The sequence below is a fragment of the Salmo salar genome, chromosome ssa16, assembly GCF_905237065.1.
Source record: "Salmo salar chromosome ssa16, Ssal_v3.1, whole genome shotgun sequence".
NCBI lineage: Eukaryota > Metazoa > Chordata > Actinopteri > Salmoniformes > Salmonidae > Salmo > Salmo salar.
This window is the reverse complement of record NC_059457.1, coordinates 1,911,441-1,930,949: the sequence shown is the minus strand read 5'-3', so window position 1 is coordinate 1,930,949 and position 19,509 is coordinate 1,911,441. Positions and strand designations below refer to the sequence as shown.

At 43.1% G+C, this 19,509-nt stretch overlaps 1 protein-coding gene across 2 annotated transcripts in view; it reads right to left on the bottom strand.

The window, feature by feature from the left end:
• Nucleotides 1-19,263, bottom strand: part of tspan18 (tetraspanin 18) — a 129,205-nt gene extending 109,942 nt beyond the window's left edge. Inside the window, exon 1 of one of the 2 annotated variants that reach the window (XM_045696628.1) lies at nucleotides 18,944-19,263. The gene's annotated coding sequence lies outside the window, so the exon portion shown is untranslated. 2 annotated transcript variants of the gene reach the window in all.
• Nucleotides 19,264-19,509: the final 246 nt, after the last annotated feature.

Genomic DNA, 19,509 nt, shown 5'->3' with positions numbered 1-19,509 from the left:
GATCCCTAATCTAATTGCAAATGAACGATCAATAAAGTTCCCAGCCACACCTGAATCTTCTAGCGCCTTATGCTGGGAATGCGGGGAAAACTCAGGAAATGTTATATATACACACATTTGCGAAACAGGAAGCTCTGGGTGAGTCGGGTGCCTACTCACCTGGGATGATCCACCAGTGCCCTGCCTGCTGCCTCGACTCCCTGGAGAACCTCCCCAGCACTGACCAGCAGCGTGTCCTCTGCGGCCACAGGTGGTGCAGGGAACGGTCCCCCCTCCGGTCCCCCTCATAACAGCACTTCCGAGCTCCATTGGTGTCGGATCTGAGGTGCTGGGGGATGGAACTGACGGACCCCGATCCGGACGTCCGCGGGAGGCCAACAGGTTATCCAGCTTGATGGATAGGTCTACCAGCTGGTCAAAGGTAAGGGTGGTGTCCCTGCAGGCTAGCTCCCTACGAACGTCCTCTCGTAGACTACACCTGTAGTGGTCGATCAGGGCCCGCTTATTCCATCCCGCGTTGGCGGCCAGAGTTCGATAGTCGAGAGCGAAGTCTTGTGCGCTCCTCGTCCCCTGTCTGAGATGATACAAGCGTTCCCCCGCCGCTCTCCCGGTTGCCAAGTAGAGCCCCAGCTGGAGTAGGAACCCCTGACACCCGGCAGCCATTCCATCGTATACCCTCGGGAGCTCGAGCCGAATCCCACTGGATCCAGGTGAAGGAGGGGTGGACAGCGGTGTGGGTTGTTGTGGGAGCTGGGGTGATGATGGGGTTGCTGGAAAACCCCCTTCCCATCGCTCCATGGTTTGCAGCACGCGATCCATGGCTGTGCCGAGACTTTGCAACATAGTCGCGTGCTGCTGGACGCGCTCCTCCATAGGTAGAGGAGGGCTGTGTCACCTGCTGACTCCATTTGATGGTGCGTGTTTCTGTCAGAGTCTAGGAGATGTGGGTAAGGCGGAGTCAGGCGCAGGACACAGAGATGAGTACTAATAGTAAATTTACTCAAAATCAATCTTCCAACAAGGAGAACGAAAATCCAGAATCACATAAACGAGACAACTGACAACAATAAACACGCACAAAACCATGATGGCTCCAGAGGGTTAAATAGGGAAATAATTAAAACGTAATGGGAACCAGGTGTGAAAAATACAGACAAAACAAATGGAAAAAGAAATGTAGATCGGTGGAGGCTAGAAAGCCGGTGACGTCTATCGCCGAACGCCGCCCGAACAAGGAGAGGCACCAACTTCGGCGGAAGTCGTGACAACTACCTTATACACACAGGTGTAAAGGAATGATTAAGAATATGTACATATAAATATATGGATGAGCGATGGCCGAACGGCATAGGCAAGATGCAGTAGATGGTATAGAGTACAGTATATACATATGAGATGAGTAATGTAGGGTATGTAAACATTATATAAAGTGGCATTGTTTAAGTGACTAGTGATACATTTATTACATCCAATTTTTTATTATTAAAGTGGCTAGAGATTGAGTCTGTATGTTGGCAGAAGCCACTCAATGTTAGTGATAGCTGTTTAACAGTCTGATGGCCTTGAGATAGAAGCTGTTTTTCAGTCTCTCGGTCCCAGCTTTGATGCACCTGTACTGACCTCGCGTTCTGGATGATAGTGGGCAGTGGCTCGGGTGGTTGTTGTCCTTGATGATCTTTTTGGCCTTCCTGTGACATCGGGTGGTGTAGGTGTCCTGGAGGGCAGGTAGTTTGCCCCCGGTGATGCGTTGTGCAGACCTCACTACCCTCTGGAGAGCCTTACAGTTATGGGCGGAGCAGCTGCCGTACCAGGCGGTGATACAGCCCGACAGGATGCTCTTGATTGTGCATCTGTAAAAGTTTGTGAGTGTTTTTGGTGACAAGCAAAATTTCTTCAGCCTCCTGAGGTTGAAGAGGCGCTGTTGCGCCTTCTTCACCACGCTGTCTGTGTGGGTAGACCAATTCAGTTTGTCCGTGATGTGTACGCCGAGGAACTTAACTTTCTACCTTCTCCACTACTGTCCCATCGATGTGGATAGGGGGGTGCTCCCTCTGCTGTTTCCTGAAGTCCACGATCATCTCCTTTGTTTTGTTGACGTTGAGTGTGAGGTTATTTTCCTGACACCACACTCCGAGGGCCCTCACCTCCTCCCTGTAGGCCGTCTCATCGTTGTTGGTAATCAAGCCTATCACTGTCTGCAAACTTGATGATTGAGTTGGAGGTGTGCATGGCCACACAATCATGGGTGAACAGGGAGTACAGGAGAGGGCTGAGAACACACCCTTGTGGGGCCCCAGTGTTGAGGATCAGCGGGGTAGAGATGTTGTTTCTTACCTTCACCACCTGGGGCGGCCCGTCAGAAACTCCAGGATCCAGCTGCACAGGGCTGGGTCGAGACCCAGGGTACTATGGTGTTAAATGCTGAGCTGTAATCGATGAACAGCATTCTTATATAGGTATTCCTCTTGTCCAGATGGATTAGGGTGGTGTGCAGTGTGGTTGCGTCGTCTGTGGACCTATTGGAACGGTAAGCACATAGGGTGGAGGTGATATGATCCTTGACTAGTCTCTCAAAGCACTTCATGATGACGGAAGTGAGTGCTACGGGGCGATAGTCGTTTAGCTCAGTTACCTTAGCTTTCTTGGGAACAGGAACAATGGTGGCCCTCTTGAAGCATGTGGTGACAGCAGACTGGGATAGGGATTGTTTGAATATGTCCCTAAACACACCAGCCAGCTGGTCTGCGCATGCTCTGAGGACGCGGTTAGGGATGCCGTCTGGGCCGGCAGCCTTGCGAGGGTTACATTTTACATTTTAGTAATTTAGCAGACGCTCTTATCCAGAGCGACTTACAGTAGTGAATGCATACATTTCATACAATTTCATACATTATTATTATTTTTTTTTTTCCTGTGCTGGCCCCCCGTGGGAATCGAACCCACAACCCTGGTGTTGCAAACACCATGCTCTACCAACTGAGCTACAGGGAAGGTTAACAAGTTAAGTGTTTTACTCATGTTGGCTGCGGTGAAGGAGAGCCCACAGGTTTTGGTAGTGGGCCGTGTCAGTGGCACTGTATTGTCCTCAAAGCGAGCAAAGGAATTGTTTAGTTTGTCTGGGGGAAAGACATCGGCGTCCGCGACCGGGCTGGTTTTCTTTTTGTAGTCCGTGATTGACTGTAGACCCTGCCACATATACGTCTTGTGTCTGGGCCGTTGAATTGCGACTCTACTTTGTCTCTATACTGATGCTTAGCTTGTTTGATTGCCTTGCAGAGGGAATAGCTACACTGTTTGTATTCGGTCATGTTTCCGGTCGCCTTGCCATGATTAAAAACAGTGGTTCGCGCTTTCAGTTTTGTGCGAATGTTGCCATCAATCCACGGTTTCTGGTTGGGGAAGGATTTAATGGTCACCGTGGGTACCACATCACCGTTGCACTGGCTAATAAACTCGCTCACCGAATCAGCGTATACATCAATGTTATTGTCCGATGCTATCCTGAACATATCCCAGTCCACGTGATCAAAGAAATCTTGAAGCGTGGAATTGGATTGGTCGGACCAGCGTTGAACAGACCTGAGCACAGGCATTTCCTGTTTTAGTGTCTGTCTGTATGCTGGGAGCAACAAAATGGAGTCGTGGTCAGATTTGCCGAAAGGAGGGCGAGGGAGAGCTTGGTATGCATCGTGGAAATTTGAATAGCAATGATCCAGGGTGTTGCCAGCCCGGGTCGCGCATTCGATATGCTGATAAAATTTAGGGAGCCTTGCTTTCAGATTAGCCTTAAAATCCCCAGCTACAATAAGTGCAGCCTCAGGATATGTTGTTTCCAGTTTACACAGAGTTCAATGAAGTTCTTTCAGGGCCGCCGAGGTGTCTGCTTGGTGGGGGATATACACGGCTATGATTATAATCGAAGAGAATAGCATTTGATTGTAAGGAATTCTAGGTAAGGTGAACAAAAGGACTTGAGTTCCTGAAAGGTTGTTATGATCACACCACGACTCATTAATCATAAGGCATACCCCCCCCGCCCTTCTTCTTACCAGAGAAATGTTGATGCCCATTGTCGTTCCATTCATCCATTGTCATCACCTCATGTTTCACCATGATTATGCACAGCCCCATGTCGCAAGGATCTGTACACAATTCCTGGAAGCTGAAACTGTCCCATTTCTTTCATGGCCTACATATTCACCAGACATGTCAACCATTGAGCGTGTTTGGGATGCTCTGGATCGATGTGTACGACAGCGTGTTCCAGTTCCCACCAATATCCAGAGGAGTGGGACAACATTCCACAGACCACAATCAACAGCCTGATCAACTCTATGCAAAGGAGATGTGTCGCGCTGCATGAGCCAAATGGTGGTCACCAGATACTTACTGGTTTTCTGATCCACGTGTCAGAATGCTCAAGGAAGCAGGAGGGTTGAAGTCAGGCGCAGGAGACACAAGTCCGTGAACACTCGTCTTTAATAAATAATCCACAGTTGCCAAAAACTGGTAGGGCAGGGCAAGGTAAACCAAATACCCATTAACAGCCCGAACACAGCGTCGGGACGCAGCCCAAAACACACTGCCACAAAACCCACAGGCAGAAGGAAAAACCACCTGTTCCCCAGACGTACAACCTGACGAAAATAATCACGCACAAACACAGACATACCTTGCTAGACTAAATAACCCCCCCTACTAATAACTAAACCAAAACAGCTGCGTGCCTACCTAGACCTAATCAACAGAAAGTGAAACAAAGGATCGAAGGCAGCTAGTAGGCCGGCGACGACGACCGCCGAGCGCCGCCCGGTCGAGGAGGGGCGCCGCCCGGTCGAGGAGGGGCGCCGCCATCCGTCGGTGTCGTGACACCACGCCCCTACCTTTTTTAAGGTACTGTATACTACATATCTGAATTCCCAGTCATGTGACATCGAAAGATTAGGGCCTAATGAATGTATTTCCATTGACTGATTTCCTTATATGAACTGTAACTCAGTATAATATTTGAAATTGCTGCATGTTGCGTTTATATTTTTGTTCACTGTAGTTGATGATCCCTGCTGTACAGTATGTGCATGTCCTCGACTTCCTCCATATTTTTTTATCATGCTCATGGGAGTCATATTCATAGCAAACCTCACACATTTAAAAAGCAGACATAAACATCCATTGTTCTCTATAGGCTGTTCTAAGAACTGGTTATTGTTTTTATAACTGGGCAGCGTTATTGTTTTAAGAACTGGGCAGCAATGAAAGCAATTGCAGCATGACGTGACCTTTAGCTTAAAGAAATAGCAAGACTACAAAATCCCACTATGTCTTTGAACATCAAATCAATTGCAAGAACACAGGTGCAATTCCAATGCATGTATTGTGTGTGAAAACCCCAGAAACATACACCTATTCCCTTTTATACAACGTGCCGGAAAAGTACACACCTTTCCTCTCCTTTTCTCACCTCGACTGTGTAAATTATTTCTGCTACAACACTGGAAAGCAAATGTCATTTTCCTGGTGTCTCGACAACAAAGATACGGAACCCATTACAGGCTACTCTGCTCTCCTACATCACACACATTAAATGAAGGTACCTCCAGCGATCGAAAAAAGCAATTTTCACATTGAGCCAATATATAGATACACCATTTAGTTCCGAGCTCTCAGAGGACGGTGTGTGTGTGCTCGTGCGTGTGTGTGCACGTGCCTGTGTGGTGCGCTTGCGTGTGTGAACTGCAGCATGGTGGATGGTGCCGGAGTGAAGAGCAGTGGGGCTGATACGATACGGGGAAGCAAAGTGCACAGAGATGACCCACCGGGCCTGATTTTCCCCTTCCTGCCTTGCCCTCGCTACTGATACAGATGTGCCCTCAGGCTGGATGAGAGAGAGAGTGGGGGGAGAGGGAGAGAGAGAGAGAGAGAGAGAAAAGTGGTAAGGAAGAAGAGAGAGATATGGATAAGGAAGGAAGAAAAGAGATGGAGATATGTAAAGGAGAGAGAAAGAAGGAGAAAGGTAGTGGGAAAGGGGATGGTGCATTCGTATGAATCATTTGGTCTGATTAGGGCCATGCAGCAATCAAACGACCGGCCAGAGAGAGAGGGGGAGAGATAGAAGTGAGAGGGAGGGAAAGAGAAAGAAAGAAGGAGAAAGGTAGTGGGTATGGTGAATTAGTATGAATCATGTGGTGTGATTAGGGCTGTGAAAACGGGGCCATGCAGCGATCAGACACCCGGCCAAGCGGACAGCCACATCAGCAGTTATTAACGAGAGAGAGAAAGAGAGAGAGAGAGAGAGAGCAGAGACTCTTAGCCCCGCCATGTGGAACCTCCGCAGATTGATTAAAGCTACAATGTGTAACTTTTTGAGCAACCAAACAAAATTAATATATGTGTTATAGATCTGTCATTGAAAGAAAATCATTCTCATTGAAAGTAAATTTAAGAAGCAGTAGATCTGTTTTATGTGCACTATTTCTCTGATTTCCATTTTTAAGTTTCGTTTTTGCTTCTTTTACTTTCGGTTTTGTAGTTTGTTTTGTACACCTGCTTGAAACAGCTGAAAATACAATATTTTTCGTTTTGGAAAAAATATTTCACAGCAGTTAGGTGGTCCAATGATTCTGTACACTATACTTGCTTGTTTTGTCATTTAAAGTTAAATTGGTCTAACTATTAGAATTTTAGCAACCAAGAAATGGCGGAGCGATTACTGCAGAGTGCATCTTTAATTTGAGCTCTTTCATGAGTGATACTAAGCCAGGGCAGCTAGCGCACACCACTGTCACCCCTTCCCTCATCAGCTGCAACAGGAAGGGATCGGTGGCAGGTAGCCTATCGGTTAGAGGGTTGGCCCAGTAACTGAGAATTTCCTAGTTTGAAACCTTCAAGCCCACAAAGTGAAAAATAGGTCGATGTGCCCTTGAGCAAGGCACTTAACCCTAATTGCTCCAGGACAAAAATAAGCATCCACCAAATTATTATTATTATTGCCATGGGCATTTCACACGTTAATATCTCCTACCCATACCTGGATTGGTCTAGATTGGATAGGGACAAAGAACACACATCGGCACAGTCCCTTTTCCCAGTCTGTCTCTTTCTGGCTGATTGTGTGTTTCACAAGTATAATGGTATCACTGATGGCAAAAATCCAGTTCATCCCTGCAGTGCAGGCAAAATCAATGCAGGCTTGTTAGGTGGAGATGAGATATTTTCTCACATATCTCTCTCCTGCTATCTTACAGGGTCCACTGCTATATTAGGTAGGCCATCATTGTAAATAAGAATTTGTTCTTAACTGACTTGCCTAGTTAAATAAAAGTTAAATAAATACAAATAAAATAAATAAAATTAGAAGGTCCGTTGAGGAAACTGAATGCATTTTTGCTACTCTCTGACGCATATGACTGTGTAAATTGTAGGGTTTGTGAACTGTGTTGACATTAGCATTTTTATATCCTGTGGACTTAACTTCTGTATCTGGGCAGCAAAACAATTTTCCAACAAGACTCATGTGAAGAAAGTTAAGAGAAGAAAGGCTTTCGGCGGTGGTAAGAGTGTGTGTGTTCAGTCATCCGTGTTGGCAGCTGTTCTACCATCATCACACCACTATTTTTTCTTTCTTTAACAAGGCAAATGCTCTCCCACCCAGCCGCAACACACATAAGGAACAAAACACTCCTCTGTTTGCACTTTGCAGTGTGTGTGTGTGTGTGTGTGTCTCACCCCTCAAAAAGCCCCCAGACATTTGGGAAAGAAAGAAGGAGAAAGAAAAAGAAGGAAAGTGAGAAAACAAATGTGGGTATGTACATGATCCTAGCCCAACACATTAATCATCATAGGGGATGTGATCTGAGTCACTCACAGCTATTCAGAGCCAGTGAATTGTTGAATAATACTTAGTCTTCTTTCCTTGTTTTGTTCTCACCCTACAATGTGGATGGAGCGCTACACTCATAGAAATAGAAGTAATAGAATATATTTTATTTCTATCGCTACACTGACCCCATGATGGGCACGCACTGAATAAATGAACATTAGAGCTACACCACTGACTTAGCCTGAGTTTTGTTTGCCATGTACAGTTGAATATACTGCTGGTGTACGTTTTTTGTTTTGTCCATTAATCATGATGTGAGGGGATTCCAATCCTCAGTCAGTCTTTCAGAGCCAGCTATCTATAACCTAGTCTATTGTCTTTCTAACCTCATTTGGTCTCACCCTGCAGGCTGGATAGTATTGCTAGCTAGACTGGCCTCAGAGAGACAGAAAACCTGAATAAGTTAATCTGATTTACAAGAGGCTGAGCAGTCCAGCACTGTCACACACACCTGACCAGAGAGCTGTGTTACTGTAATGAATTCACCGGAGTCAATCTCTTCACACACAAGTGCTGGTCTAATTGAAACCTGATTTGCTGTGTGTGTGTGTGTGTGTGTGTGTGTGTGTGTGTGTGTGTGTGTGTGTGTGTGTGTGTGTGTGTGTGTGTGTGTGTGTGTGTGTGTGTGTGAGTGAGATGTCGACCGATTATGATTTTTCAATGCCGATGCCGATTAATCGGCCGATTTTTAATATATATATATATTATATACACTGCTCAAAAAAATAAAGGGAACACTTAAACAACACAATGTAACTCCAAGTCAATCACACTTCTGTGAAATCAAACTGTCCACTTAGGAAGCAACACTGATTGACAATAAATTTCACATGCTGTTGTGCAAATGGAATAGACAACAGGTGGAAATTATAGGCAATTAGCAAGACACCCCCAATAAAAGAGTGGTTCTGCAGGTGGGGACCACAGACCACTTCTCAGTTCCTATGCTTCCTGGCTGATGTTTTGGTCACTTTTGAATGCTGCCGGTGCTTTCACTCTAGTGGTAGCATGAGACGGAGTCTACAACCCACACAAGTGGCTCAGGTAGTGCAGCTCATCCAGGATGGCACATCAATGCGAGCTGTGGCAAGAAGGTTTGCTGTGTCTGTCAGCGTAGTGTCCAGAGCATGGAGGCGCTACCAGGAGACAGGCCAGTACATCAGGAGACGTGGAGGAGGCCGTAGGAGGGCAACAACCCAGCAGCAGGACCACTACCTCCGCCTTTGTGCAAGGAGGAGCAGGAGAAGCACTGCCAGAGCCCTGCAAAATGACCTCCAGCAGGCCACAAATGTGCATGTGTCTGCTCAAACGGTCAGAAACAGACTCCATGAGGGTGATATGAGGGCCCGACGTCCACAGGTGGGGGTTGTGCTTGCAGCCCAACACCGTGCAGGACGTTTGGCATTTGCCAGAGAACACAAAGATTGGCAAATTCGCCACTGGCGCCCTGTGCTCTTCACAGATGAAAGCAGGTTCACACTGAGCACGTGACAGACGTGACAGAGTCTGGAGATGCCGTGGAGAACGTTCTGCTGCCTGTAACATCCTCCAGCATGACCGGTTTGGCGGTGGGTCAGTCATGGTGTGGGGTGGCATTTCTTTGGGGGGCCGCACAGCCCTCCATGTGCTCACCAGAGGTAGCCTGACTGCCATTAGGTACCGAGATGAGATCCTCAGACCCCTTGTGAGACCATATGCTGGTACGGTTGGCCCTGGGTTCCTCCTAATGCAAGACAATGCTAGACCTCATGTGGCTGGAGTGTGTCAGCAGTTCCTGCAAGAGGAAGGCATTGATGCTATGGACTGGCCCGCCCGTTCCCCAAACCTGAATCCAATTGAGCACATCTGGGACATCATGTCTCGCTCCATCCACCAACGCCACATTGCACCACAGACTGTCCAGGAGTTGGCGGATGCTTTAGTCCAGGTCTGGGAGGAGATCCCTCAGAAGACCATCCGCCACCTCATCAGGAGCATGCCCAGGCGTTGTAGGGAGGTCATACAGGCACGTGAAGGCCACACACACTACTGAGACTCATTTTGACTTGTTTTAAGGACATTACATCAAAGTTGGATCAGCCTGTAGTGTGGTTTTCCACTTTAATTTTGAGTGTGACTCCAAATCCAGACCTCCATGGGTTGATAAATTGGATTTCCATTGATTATTTTTGTGTGATTTTGTTGTCAGCACATTCAACTATGTAAAGAAAAAAGTATTTAATAAGATTATTTCTTTCATTCAGATCTAGGATGTGTTGTTTAAGTGTTCCCTTTATTTTTTTGAGCAGTATATTTGTAATGACAATTACAACAATACTGAATGAACCCTTTTATTTTAACTTAATATAATACATCAATAAAATCAAGTTAGTCTCAAATAAATAATGAAACATGTTCAATTTGGTTTAAATAATGCAAAAAGAAAGTGTTGGAGAAGAAAGTCAAAGTGCAATATGTGCCATGTAAAAAAGCTAACGTTTAACTTCCTTCCTCAGAACATGAGAACATATGAAAGCTGGTGGTTCCTTTTAACATGAGTCTTCAATATTCCCAGTTAAGTTTTAGGTTGTAGTTATTATAGAAATTATAGGATTATTTCTCTCTATACCATTTGTATTTCATATACCTTTGGCTATTGGATGTTCTTATAGGCACTATAGTATTGCCAGCCTAATCTCGGGAGTTAATAGGCTTGAAGTCATAAACAGTGCTGTGCTTCAAGCATTGCGAAGAGCTGCTGGCAAATGCAGGAAAGGGCTGTTTGAATGAATGCTTACGAGCCTGCTGCTGCCTACCACCGCTCAGTCAGACTGCTCTATCAAATATCAAATCATAGACTTAATTATAACGTAATAAACACACAGAAATACGAGCATTAAATCATTAATATGGTAAAATCCGGAAACTATCATTTCGAAAACAGAACGTTTATTCTTTCAGTGAAATAAAGAACCGTTCAGTATTTTATCGAACGGGTGGCATCCATGAGTCTAAATATTGCTGTTACATTGCACAACCTTCAATGTTATGTCATAATTATGTAAAATTCTGGCAAATTAATTATGGTCTTTGTTAGGAAGAAATGGTCTTCACACAGTTCGCAATGAGCCAGGCGGCCCAAACTGCTGCATATACCCTGACTCTGCTTGCACTGAACGCAAGAGAAGTGACACAATTTCCCTAGTTAATATTGCCTGCTAACATGAATTTATTTTAATTAAATATGCAGGTTAAAAAAAATATACCTGTGTATTGATTTTAAGAAAGTCATTGATGTTTATGGTTAGGTACAGTCGTGCAATGATTGTGCTTTTTTCGCGAATGCGCTTTTGTTAAATCGTCACCCGTTTGGCAAAGTAGGCTGTGATTCAATGATAAATGAACAGGCACCGCATTGATTATATGCAATGCAGGACAAGATAGTTAAACTTCCCAAAACACAGCTAAATGCAGCACTAACCTTTGACAATCTTCATCAGATGACACTCCTAGGACATCATGTTACACAATATATGCATTTTTTGTTTGATAAAGTTCATATTTATATATAAAAACAGCATTTTACATCGGCGCATGACGTTCAGAAAATATTTTCCCTCAAATGCTTCTGGTGAATCAGCGCTACAATTTACAAAATTACTATTCGAAAACATTGTTCAAATGTAATATTGTCATTCAAAGAATTATAGATTAACATCTCGTGAATGCAACTGCATTGCCAGATTTAAAAATAACTTTACTGGGAAATCACACTTTGCAATAAACAACGTGGTATGCTCAGAAAAATAGGCTAGGCAACACATGTTAGCGCCATCTTGGAACCATCTAATATCAAAAATACTATTGTAAATATTCCCTTACCTTTGATTATCTTCATCAGAAGGCACTTCCAGGATTCCCAGGTCCACAACAAATGTAGTTTTGTTCGAAAAAGTTAATAATTTATGTCCCAATAGTTCCTTCTTGTTAGCGCGTTCCGAAGGCTACTCATAATGTACTGAAGCGCGCGGGACTTGTCGTCACGAATGTGCAAAAACAATATATTTACGTTCTTTCAAACATGTCAAACGTTGTATAACATAAATCTTTAAGGCCTTTTTCAACCAGAGCTTCAATAATATTCAAGGCGGACGATTGCATTGTCTTACTAAACGTTTCGGAACAAAATGGTTCCCATGGGCGCCCGCGTCATAGTAGTAATAGCCCTCCCCCTGTGACCAACTTCCCAAGCCTCTCTTTGGGTCAGTTTCTACCATAGAAGACTCAAACCACTTTGTAAAGACTGTCGACATCTAGTGGAAGCCTTAGGAAGTGCTAAATGATTGATAAGTCCCTTTGTGTTTCAATGGCAAAGGTTTGAAGTGATTCCACACATCAGATTTCCATTTCCTGTTAGGATTTGTCTCAGGGTTTTGACTGCCATATGAGTTCTGTTATACTCACAGACACCATTCAAACAGTTTTAGAAACTTTAGAGTGTTTTCTATCCAAATATACTAATTGTATGCATATTCTAGTTACTGGGCAGGAGTAGTAACCAGATTAAATCGGGTACGTTTTTTATCCGGCCGTGCAAATACTGCCCCCTATCCCCAACAGGTTTTAAACCACTCGAGTGTTACTTTAGCAGTATGCTTAGGGTCATTGTCCTGCTGGAAGGTGAACCTCGGTCCCAGTCTCAAATCTCTGGAAGACAAACAGGTTTCCCTCAAAAATGTCCCTGTATTTATCTTCATCCTTCAATTCTGACCAGTTTCCCAGTCCCTCCTGATGAAAAACATTCCCACAGCATGATGCTGCCACCAACATGCTTCACTGTGGGGCTGCTGTTCTCGGGGTGATGAGAGGTGTTGAGCTTGCACCAGACATAGCGTTTTCCTTGATGGACAAAAAGCTCAGTTTTAGTCTCATCTGACCAGAGTACCTTCTACCATATGTTTGGGGAGTCTCCCACACACCTTTTGGCAAACACCAAATGTGTTTGCTTATTTTTTTTCTATGTGAGTCCCACTAGCAGGACAACTTCTGGTGAAACTGCGAGCAATTCAAATAAATAATCTTAAATATGGATTTTAAACATTTAGGTACATATAAGTATCTTATATTGTCTGAAAGCTTAAATTCTTGTTAATCTAAGAGCACTGTCCGATTTACAGTAGCTATTACAGCGAAAACATGTCATGCGATTATTTGAGGATGGCTCCCCACATCAATATTTTTCCACCGGCACAGATTTCATACATTCACAAATAACGATTAAATATTCACTTACTTTTTGAAAATCTTCCCCTGATTTGTCACCGAAAGGGTCCCAGCTATAATATGTAATATGTAGTGTCGCTTTGTTAGATAAAATCCTTCTTTATATCCGAAAAAGTCTGTTTAGTTGGCGGCATCGATTTGAGTAATCCACATGTGCAGAAAAACAAATCCGAAAATGTACCCCTAAACTTCATTTCAAGAAGTCAAAATATGTTTCTATTTACTCCTCAGATACCCTAAAATGTAATCAAACTATAAGATTTATTATGGAAAGAAGTATGTTCAATAGGAAACCGATTTTAGCACGTACGTAATGTCTTCATGGCATGCGCAAACACGAATTTATAAGACTGTGTCTCACTACTAAAACTCATACTTCTTATTCATTTTTGAAGTTACAGGCCTGAAACTTTGAAAATAGTTTACTGACACCCCGTGGAAGCCATAGGAATTGCATCCAGGGAGCTAATTTTGACCTTACTCTTGCATTTCTAAGAGGATGGTCTCTCAAAAAAAACAAATTCCGGTAGATTTTCTGGGGATTTTCTCCAACCATATCTACTGTGTTATATTCTCCTACATTATTAAAAAAAAATCTACAAACTGCAACGTGGTTTCTTTCCAATGGTACCAATTATATGCATATCCTGGCTTCAGGGCCTGAGCTACAGGCAGTTAACTTTAGGCACGTCATTCAGACAGGAAGTGAAGAAAACAGGTGCCTATCCCTTAACCTGTTAGGGCTAGGGGGCAGTATTTACACGGCCGGATAAAAAACGTACCCGATTTAATCTGGTTATTACTACTGCCCAGAAACTAGAATATGCATATAATTATTGGCTTTGGATAGAAAAACCCCTAAAGTTTCTAAAACTGTTTGAATGGTGTCTGTGAGTATAACAGAACTCATATGGCAGGCAAAAACCTGAGAAGATTCCTTACAGGAAGTGGCCTGTCTGACAAGTTCTTGTTCTTCTTGACTCTCTTTATTGAAAACTGAGGATCTTTGCTGTAACGTGACACTTCCTACGGCTCCCATAGGCTCTCAGAACCCGGGAAAAAGCTGAATGATGTAATTCCAGCCCCTGGCTGAAAAACATTAGCGCCTTTGGTAAGTGGTCTATCAGAGGACAATGAGACTGAGGCGCGTGCACGAGGCGACCCCATGTTTTTATTTTCTCTCTCTTTGTACTAAAACACAGATTTCCGGTCGGAATATTATCGCTTTTTTACGAGAAAAATGGCATAAAAATTGATTTTAAACAGCGGTTGACATGCTTCGAAGTACAGTTATGGAATATTTAGAATTTATTTGTCACGAAACGCGTCGGGCGCGTCACCCTTCTTTACCCTTTCGGATAGTGTCTTGAACGCACGAACAAAACACCGCTATTTGGATATAACTATGGATTATTTTGAACCAAACCAACATTTGTTATTGAAGTAGAAGTCCTGGGAGTGCATTCTGACGAAGAACAGCAAAGGTAATAACATTTTTCTTATAGTAAATCTGACTTTGGTGAGGGCTAAACTTGGTGGGTGTCTAAATAGCTAGCCCTGTGATGCCGGGCTATCTACTTAGAATATTGCAAAATGTGCTTTCACCGAAAAGCTATTTTAAAATCGGACATAGCGAGTGCATAGAGGAGTTCTGTATCTATAATTCTTAAAATAATTGTTCTGTTTTTTGTGAACGTTTATCGTGAGTAATTTAGTAAATTCACCGGAAGTTTGCGGGGGGTATGCTAGTTCTGAACGTCACATGCTAATGTAAAAAGCTGGTTTTTGATATAAATATGAACTTGATTGAACAAAACATGCATGTATTGTATAACATAATGTCCTAAGATTGTCATCTGATGAAGATCATCAAAGGTTAGTGCTGCATTTAGCTGTGGTTTGGGTTTATGTGACATTATATGCTAGCTTGAAAAATCGGTGTCTGATTATTTCTGGCTGGGTACTCTGCTGACATAATCTAATGTTTTGCTTTCGTTGTAAAGCCTTTTTGAAATCGGACAGTGTGGTTAGATTAACCTGTTAGGGCTAGGGGGCAGCATTGACACGGCTGGATAAAAAACATACCCGATTTAATCTGGTTACCACTCCTACTCAGTAACTAGAATATGCATATACTTATTACATATGGATAGAAAACACCCTAAATTTTCTAAAACTGTTTGAATGGTGTCTGTGAGTATAACAGAACTCAAATGGCAGGTCAAAACCTGAGAGATTCCTTTACAGGAAGTGGCCTGTCTGACCATTTCTGGAACTTTTTGCCATCTCTATCATTTACTAAGGATCTCTGCTCTAACGTGACACTTCCCACGTCGTCCATAGGCTCTCAGAGCCCGGGAAAAAAGAGAATGTCGTCATTCCAGCCCCAGGCTGAAACACATTATCGCCTTTCTCAAGTGGCCCATCAAGAGACACTAGCTTATGCGCGTGACCCCGACCGCCCCCGCCTTTGGGATTTTTTCCTCTGTTTGCCGAAAAGGAGATTCCCTGTCGGAATTTTATCGCTTTTCTACGAGAAAAATGACGTAAAAATTGATTTTAAACAGCGGTTGACATGCTTCGACGTACGGCAATGGAATACTTTGAATTTTATTGTCAGGAATTGCGCCAAGCGCGCGACACTTCTTTACTATTTCGGATAGTGTCTGGAACGCATACGAACAAAACGCCGCTATTCGGATATAACGATGGATTATTTTGGACCAAACCAACATTTGTTATTGAAGTAGACGTCCTGGGTGTGCATTCTGACGAAGACAACAAAAGGTAATGACATTTTTATAATAGTAAATATGATTATGGCGAGTGCTAAACTTGCCGGGTGTCTAAATAGCGAGCCCGTGATGCCTGGGCTATGTACTTAGAATATTGCAAAATGTGCTTTCACCAAAAAGCTATTTTAAAATCGGACATATCGAGTGCATAGAGGAGGTCTGTATCTATAATTCTTAAAATAATTGTTATGCTTTTTGTGAACGTTTATCGTGAGTAATTTAGTAAAATGTTAGCGAATTCCCCGTAAGTTTGCGGGGGGTATGCTAGTTCTGAACGTCACATGCTAATGTAAAAAGCTGGTTTTTGATATAAATATGAACTTGATTGAACAAAACATGCATGTATTGTATAACATAATGTCCTAGGGTTGTCATCTGATGAAGATCATCAAAGGTGAGTGCTGCATTTAGCTGTCTTCTGGGTTTTGGTGACATTATATGCTGGCTTGAAAAATGGGTGTCTGATTATTTCTGGCTTGGTACTCTGCTGACATAATCTAATGTTTTGCTTTCGTTGTAAAGCCTTTTTGAAATCGGACAGTGTGGTTAGATTAACGAGAGTCTTATCTTTAAATGGCTGTAAAATAGTCATATGTTTGAGAAATTGAAGTAATAGGATTTTGAAGATTTTGAAAATCGCGCCACAGGCTGGCAGTGGCTGTTACGTAGGTGGGACGAATTCGTCCCGCCGGTCCCATAGAGGTTAACGAGAGTCTTGTCTTTAAAATGGTGTAAAATAGTCATATGTTTGAGAAATTTAAGTAATAGCATTTCTAAGGTATTTGAATAACGCGCCACGGGATTCCACTGGCTGTTACGTAGGTGGGACGAAATCGTCCCACTGGCCCTAGAGAAGTTAAGCAATGGCTTTTTTCTGGCCACTCTTCCGTAAAGCCCAGCTCTGTGGAGTGTACGGCTTAAAAAGTGGTCCTATGGACAGATACTCCAATCTCTGCTGTGGAGCTTTGCAGCTCCTTCAGGGTTATCTTTGGTCTCTTTGTTGCCTCTCTGATTAATGCCCTCCTTGCCTGGTCCTCTCTTGGCAGGTTTGTTGTGGTGCCATATTCTTTCCATTTTTTAATCATGGATTTAATGGTGCTCTGTGGGATGTTCAAAGTTTCATTTTTTTTTATAACCCAAACCTGATCTGTACTTCTCCACAACTTTGTCCCTGACCTGTTTGGCGCGCTCCTTGCTCTTCATGGTGCAGCTTGCTTGGTGGCACCTCTTGCTTAGTGGTTACAGACTCTGGAGCCTTTCAGAACAGGTGTATATATACACTGAGATCACGTGACAGATCATGTGACACTTAGATTGCACACAGGTGGACTTTATTTAACTAATTATGTGACTTCTGATGGTAATTGGTTGCAAAGGATCTTATTTAGGGGCTTCATAGCAAAGGGGGTGAACACATATGCACGCACCACTTTTCTCACCAATTTGGACTATTTTATGTATGTCCATTACATGAAATCCAAATAAAAATCCATTTCAATTACAGGTTGTAATGCAACAAAATAGTAAAAACGCCAAGGGGGATGAATACTTTCGCAAGGCACTGTACATATAGCTAAGTATAAAGTGGCTAAGCAATAGGATAGATAATAAAAAGTAGAGGCAATATGTGATGAGTCAAAATAGTTAGTGCAATGTAGATAGTTAAATAGTTAACCATAGCTACTTGGACTAACTATTTAGCATTCTTACGGCTTGGGGCTAGAAGATGTTCAGGGTCTCTGCTTGCTGTGCTGTAGCAGAGAGAACAGTCTTTGACTTGGGTGGCTGGAGTCTATATAGAGGTTTCAAACCTCTCTGCTATCATACTGTACTCCAGTTTACATCTAATATCAAAGGGCTCCCTCCCATGTGTGCTAGTCTTTGATTCATGTTAATTGTTAGTAAACTCCTGCCCTCAAGCCAAGGTGCCTCCAACTGAGACAGCTCCAGACGTTCCCATCTGTTACCAAGTGCGTCGTGGGCGACAGGCCCACATTATGACAGAACCCCATGGGCCGCCCGCGTTACGCTGTCACTTCGTGTGGGAAAGATGCCATCTTGAAGACTGATGTACTGATTGACTGGCAAACATCGGCTTTCACTCTCAACTCTCCAATATCGGCCGGCTGCCTGCTCTCTCAAAGGCAAGCTAATTGGTAAATATGTCAACGGTGTTCCTCATGCCAGAGATTAAATGTGAATTTAGTCTTGCAAGATAAATGGTAGCATAATAAATGTATTGGTCATACAAAATGAATGTATCCTATCATTAGTTTATTCTACAGTGTTAAAGTAGGCTATATTATGTTCAATATGATGTATGCACTCCACTGACAATAAGCTTTATATCTTGAAAAATGCGGCTAGGTATAGGCTAAAGCAAAATCGATTGTTGAAAGTTCAACAGGCATTTTTATAATTCCGTTTGCGACTCCACGTCCACACCTAACGTTAATGATGTCCATTCATCTGAGTTAATACTGATACAGTCTTGAACAATGCACGCTGCTCGACGCCGGAGAAATTGGATACATTTATGAATCCAACGTTCCAATATGTAGCAAAGATTTCCTTTGCGCAATACTGACATTTCATTAAGCAGATAGCCATTTACTTGTTAAAACTATTGAACAAACGTTGTGGTGGTGTAATAAAGTGTGCATACGACGGTCAGAAAAACAACCTATACTTGAGTAAACTAGAACAATAGTCGACAGCTGCATTAGGCTAATCCAAAACATTGCGCACAACATAGACAGTTAATGAGACATGAATGGCATAGTACCATTTTTATCAATATTGCAACGTTATACCACAGAACCCCGTAGCAAGATTAGAAGAGATGGGACAACATTGTTTACATAACAGTTTTCTCCATCACTTCATGTTGCTCTCTATAATTGCTTTTCAAGTAACACATTCGGATTCAGTTAAAATTCCACAGGTCGCAATAGTTTTGTTGTTCTATTGAGATCGACTAAAGAGAGACTACATTGACTGTTCTTACCTCAAAACTGCAGCTTAGTCCAACACCTCTGCGCAAGCTTTCTGGTGTTATTTCCACAAAATATGTCCGATAATAGAATTATGCACTAAATTCAGAGCAGAAAAAAACAAAATAAATATTCAAAGAAAATAGCCAAGTAGGGGATGTGTCCAAGAAAAGAACAACAAGCCTTTAGACTTCAGTCTTCAACAAATAAATTCCAGAGGCGAAGATAACTATAGCCCCAATTTGGTCATGCTGTCTTCCAGACGAGAGAAAGATTGGTATGCAAACAGTTTTCTTCCTAACTCACTGAACTAACCACATGCTGTAAAGCTCTGGAGTCATTGCACACGTTATTCAGCCCCCGAGGGCGGGCACTCAGCCTGTAAGACACGCCCCTTTTAACTCCTTTATTTTAGCTTGAATTAGATTGTATCTTCTAAACACAAGGTAATGATAACTTTACTCACAGGTGAAAGACTATGATAAATTAAATGCAATTTGGGTCCCTGATTATTTAGAGAGGTGCGGCTGGGGTGATGGAAGTGTTTTCTTTTCCGGCGTGTCCCTAATGTCACAAAATC